This window comes from Rhinoderma darwinii, chromosome 3 (genome assembly GCF_050947455.1).
Source record: "Rhinoderma darwinii isolate aRhiDar2 chromosome 3, aRhiDar2.hap1, whole genome shotgun sequence".
NCBI lineage: Eukaryota > Metazoa > Chordata > Amphibia > Anura > Rhinodermatidae > Rhinoderma > Rhinoderma darwinii.
In genome coordinates this window covers 10,638,206-10,644,203 of record NC_134689.1, presented here as the reverse complement: position 1 = coordinate 10,644,203, position 5,998 = coordinate 10,638,206, and the positions used below count along the sequence as shown (strand labels likewise).

The 5,998-nt window shown below is 49.4% G+C and overlaps 1 pseudogene; it reads left to right on the top strand.

Annotated features, from left to right (window-relative positions):
• Window positions 1–433: 433 nt before the first annotated feature.
• LOC142748683 (E3 ubiquitin-protein ligase TRIM39-like) lies at window positions 434–5,762 on the top strand (annotated as a pseudogene).
• Window positions 5,763–5,998: the final 236 nt, after the last annotated feature.

Genomic DNA, 5,998 nt, shown 5'->3' with positions numbered 1-5,998 from the left:
ATAAATTGACGTGCTGCGGTTTTTTAAAATACGCACCGCAGGTCAATTTACACGCAGAAAAAATCTGCACCGTGTAGACTAGTTTTCTTGAAATGTCACTTACTTTGCTGGTACTGTATTACACTGCGGATTAGCCGCAAGAAAATCTGCTCAGCAAATCCGCACGTAATACGCAACGTGTGCAGTCACCTAAATATTCTAGTTTCTAAAGTTCTTAACCGCTAATAACCCGACTCTATGTACGTGCCGCATTGCAGGTCTGCCTTATATATACAGCAGATAGAATATATGATTATAACACGTGTCCATTAACAGGTTAATAGTGACTGATCTTGTGCTGTTCCGCCCTGTCCTGTAGACACAAGTATAAAACCCGCCCTCTGGTTCCTGAGCTTCAGAGAATTGTAGTTTCGTTTCTCTCTTCCTGTCAGTCATGGCGTCTGCTGATCTGAGAGACGAGCTGGACTGCTCCATCTGTCTGACCACTTATACCGATCCTGTAATGCTGAGATGTGGACACAACTTCTGCCGGGTCTGTATTGATCGTGCGCTGGATACACAGGACGGGTCTGGACTTTATTCCTGTCCTGAATGCAGAGAAGAGTTTCGGGAGCGGCCTGCACTGCTGAGGGACATAACTCTATGTAATATAGTGCGGAATTTCCTGTTTACTCAACCAGATAAAGAACAGACCGGGATCTGCAGCACTTACTGTGTGGACTCTGCTGTACCTGCTGTTAAATCCTGTCTGCTGTGTGAAGCTTCTCTGTGTGATAAACACCTGAGAGTTCACAGCAAGGCAGCAGAACACGTCTTATCTGAACCCAGCACTTCCCTGGAGAACAAGAAATGTTCTGTCCATAAGGAGCTATTAAAGTACTATTGTACCAAGGATGATATCTGTATCTGTGTGTCCTGCAGTTTCAGTGGCGGACACAGACTGCAAAAGGCCCCTGTGCAGATAATGTGCCAGGGCCCCCCCCCCCCCCCCCCACCCCGCAAACTTCTCATGGCCGACGGTCCGCTTTCAGCTGCATCGCTGGGTCTCCTAAGTGACCCAACAATGCAGCACTAGCAGCCGGGGCGTCACTAAGGCTGGGTTCACACACACACTATTTACGGACGTAATTTGGGCGTTTTAGCATTGAATTACATCCGAAAATGCGGCTCAAAAGCGTCGGAAAACATCTGCCCATTCATTTGAATGGGTCTTACGATGTTCTGTGCCGATGGTCATTTTTTTTTACGCGCCGCTGTCGAAAGGCGGCGCGTAAAAAACTGCCTGTCACTTCTTCAGATGTAAATGGAGCCGTTTTCCATGGACTCCATGGAAAACCAGCTTCAATTACTTCCGTAGTGGACGCAGCAAAAGACGCCTGCACATGCCATTACGGCTGAAATTACGGTGCTGTTTTCTCCTGAAAACAGCACAGTAATTTCAGCCGTAACAGACGCTGCCGTGTGAACATACCCTCAGGGCTTAAAATGTCCGGGAAATAGCCCCAATACATATGTGTCCGCCCCAAAAAAAAGTGTGTGTATAGGAGACAGCATAGCATATCTATAGCACTACGACCCTATAAACTATGGATAGGATTAGATACAGTGGCTGAGCAGACAGTATCACACATGATAGGATTAGATACAGTGGCTCAGAAGGCAGTATCACACATGATAGGATTAGATACACAGCTCAGCAGACAGTATCACACATGATAGGATTAGATACAGTGGCCCAGCAGACAGTATCACACATGATAGGATTAGATACAGTGGCTCAGCAGACAGTACCACACATGATAGGATTAGATACAGTGGCTCAGCAGACAGTACCACACATGATAGGATTAGATACAGTGGCTCAGCAGACAGTATCACACATGATAGGATTAGATACAGTGGCTCAGCAGACAGTACCACACATTATAGGATTAGATACAGTGGCTCAGCAGACAGTATCACACATGATAGGATTAGATACAGTGGCTCAGCAGACAGTATCACACATGATCGGATTAGATATAGGGCCCAGCACAGTATCATACATGATTGGATTAGATACACAGCTCAGCAGACTGTATCACACATGATAGGATTAGATACAGGGCCCAGCTCGCTGACATTGCGGCTCCAGCGCTGGACCCAGGAAAGGTAAGAATAATAATTTTGCTTCTTTATGTGTTACTGATTATTTTTGTGTGTTTGTGTTTTTTTTACAGGTTCGGTTGTTGGACTTCGGATACGAGGACTTCAATGACGGCGTTTTTTTTATTCTCAATAAAATGGTTAATGAGGGTTGTGTTTTTATTTCAATAAAAAAAATTTCTATGTGCTTGTATCTTTTTAAACTTTATTATCACCGCCTTAGTAATGGCCGCTGGCTGATTGACAACCTCCATTACTAAGGCGAGGCTTAATGTTAGCCGGTGCAGAGTCTACACTAACCCCCATTATTACCCCGGTACCCACCGCCACCAGGGGTACTGGGAAGAGCCGGGTACAAACCAGTACCCGACCAGCTGTAGTGACGGGCAGGCACCGGGGTGGCCGCAGGCTGGTAGTATTAGGCTGGGGAAGGCCAAAAACAGTGGCCCTTCCCACCCTTGTAATGCTGCCTGCTGCTGCTGTGTTGTATCTGGCTGGTTATGAAAATTGGGGGGGACCCGACATCGTTCTTTCCAATTATTTTTTAAATGACGTGGCGTCCCCCCCATTTTCATAACCAGCCAGATACAATAAAGCAGCAGCAGCCTAGCATCACCAGGGTAGGAAGGGCCACTGTATCTGGCCTTTCCCCTCCTGATAATACCAGCCTGCGGCCACCCCAGTGGCCGACCATCACTACAGATGGTCAGGTACTGGATCGTACCCGGCTCTTCCCAGCACCCCTGGTGGCGGTGGGTACCGGGGTAATAAAGGGGGTTAGTGTTAGCCTCTGCACCGGCTAACACTAAGCCCTGCCTTAGCAATGGATGCTGTCAATCAGCCGGCGGCCATTACTAAGGCGGTAGTAATATAGTTTAAAAAAAACCACAAAGACATAGAAAAAATATTTTATTGAAATAAAAAAAAAAAACACAACCCTCATTAACCATTTTATTAATAAAAAAAAAAGCTGTCATCGAAGTAGTCCTGGAATCCGCCGTAGTCCAACGACCGAACCTGTAAGAAAACACACAAAAAATGATTAGTAACACATGTGTTAGGGTATGTGCACACACACTAATTACGTCCGGAATTGACGGACGTATTTCGGCCGCAAGTACCGGACCGAACACACTGCAGGGAGCCGGGCTCCTAGCATCATAGTTATGTACGACGCTAGGAGTCCCTGCCTCGCTGCCGGACAACTGTCCCGTACTGAAAACATGTTTACAGTACAGGACAGTTGTCCCACAGCGAGGCAGGGACTCCTAGCGTCGTACATAAGTACGACGCTAGGAGCCCGGCTCCCTGCAGTGTGTTCGGTCCGGTACTTGCGGCCGAAATACATCCGTCACTTACGGACGTAATTAGTGTCTGTGCACATACCCTAAGGCTTAGATACAGGGCCCATGTGTGATACGGTCTGTGGGACCCTGTATCTAAGCCTACCACAAGGTAGGCTTAGATACAGGGTCCAGCAGACAGTAATCTTATACAGTATAAGATTACTGTGTGCTGGGGCCCTGTATCTAAACCTACAGTGTGGTAGGCTTAGATACAGGGCCCAGCAGACAGGATCACGCATGGGCCATGTATCTAAGCCTACCATGTGATTGGCTTAGATACAGGGCCCAGCAGACAGCATCACACAATCTGTGATCCTGTCTCCTGGGCCCCCTAAGCCTGCTACATCGTAGGCTTAGGGGTTGTGCAGTCCCTAAACATTGATGGCCTATCCTCAGGATAGGCCATCAATAGCTGATGTGTCGCCCGGGACCCGCAAATCAGCTGTTTTGAAGGGGCCGCAGCACTCGTACGAGAGCTGCTTCCCCTTCATTTCACTACTCGCCCACACTGTGAATCGCCGAAACCGATTCACAGTGTGACCGGAATGAAGTGACAGGAATGAAGGGGAGCAGCTCTCGTACGAGTGCTGCGGCCCCTTCAAAACAGCTGATTGGCGGGTCCCAGGAGTCGGACCCCGCCAGTCAGGGCTATCTTACCTTCCTCTTCGGCCGCGGCGGGAGTTCTGTCGTCTCGATGCTGTGCGCGGCGCATAGCGCTGTGACGTCATGTGCTGCGCACAGCGCCTGACGTCAGGACCTCCGCTGCGATCCGGAACCAGGAAGGTAAGTAAAGTATGTTACTATAGTAACAGGGGCCCGCGGCCCGAGTTACTATAGTAACTTTTTATTGATGTGGTGCGGGGGGCCGTGGGCCCCCCTGGCTTCGGGGCCCGGTCGCAATTGCGACCGCTGCGACCCCTATAGCTACGCCAGTGGTCCACGGGCCTCTGTCTCAGTCCTCAGCATCGCGCAGCTGAGAACTGAGTCGGCCAGCAGAGGAACGGGCCCCCTTCCCACGCGGGGCCCTTGTGCAGCTGCACCGGCTGCACATGCGGTATGTCCGCCCCTGTGCAGTTTGGCCGGAGAACATCGGGGACACCGGGTGGAGATGCTGGATGAGGCTTCTGAGAAGAAAAAGAAGAAACTGAGAAATGTTCTGCAGAAACTGACCACAAAGAGAGAGGAGACTGAGGAAAGAGTCCAGAGTCTGGAGGAGCGCTGGAGAAAAGATCAAGAAAAAGCAGCTGGAGAAGCCGAGAGAGTCACTGCCCTGTTTACAGACCTCAGGAGACGGCTGGACGACCTGGAGAAGAGGGTCCTGAGTGAGATCTCCAGGCAGGAGGAGGAAGAGTCACTCTCACTCTCCGCTCTGATCCAACAGCTGGAAATAAAGAAGGACGAGCTGTCCGGGAAGATGAGGGACATTGAGGAGCTGTGTAACATGACTGATCCACTGACTGTCCTACAGGGACCAGACACAGGTGACTTGTGTGATCCTGAGGAGGGGGGAGGGGATGAGGACACGGGGAGACGTGATAAACAGCTCCGTGATGTGGATGATCTGGATGTGGCTCTGATCTCAGACACATTACACACATTATGTGACATAATATCAGGTATAAGGAGTGGGATCTATGTGGAGGATCCTGCAGACATATTACTGGATGTAAACACAGCTGGTAATTATCTCCATATATCAGACGACCTGAAAACTGCAACCTGGACAGAAGAGAAGCAGAATCGTCCAGAAACAGCAGAGAGATTCCAGGATTATCCTCAGGTGATAAGCGGCAGGAGATTTTCCTCAGGGCGACATTACTGGGATGTGGAGGGCAGTAGATCAGGGGGGTGGATGGTGGGGATGTGTTACCCCAGTATAGACAGGAGGGGGGGTCAGTCATACATTGGAAATAATAACAAGTCCTGGAGTTTGTGGAGGAATAATAATAAGTATTCAGTGAGACATGACAGGAAAGAGATCCGGTTACCTGACAAGATCTCCAGTGGTAGAGTCAGGATATGTCTGGATTATGAGGCCGGGCAGCTGTCCTTTTATGAGCTGTGTGACCCCATCAGACACTTACACACCTTCACTGCCACCTTCACCGAGCCCCTTCATGCTGCATTATGTGTATGGGAAGGTTCTATAAAGATATCAGGGGGGGGGGGGCAGCAACTGGGAGAAACCATCATAACCTAAGAAATCCGGCCAGAGACTGGTGACAGACACCAGAATATGATTGGAGGATTATACAGCCAATGGGATGAATGAGAAGGTGCGGTTATGATTCCTACATGGCAGTTGTCCCTATGACTAGATCACATGGAGGGATGATCCGCTGTGCAGGTACCTGGTGATTACTCTCTGGGGGCAGCTGTATACTGGAGATGATATACTGCTGCCCATGTGTAATCCCCGTGTCTCCTTTTGGATAATCCTCCCCATGTGTCATGGCCAATATTCCCATAGTTGGCAACAGTCCAGAATTTACAGAGATAGTTCCGTC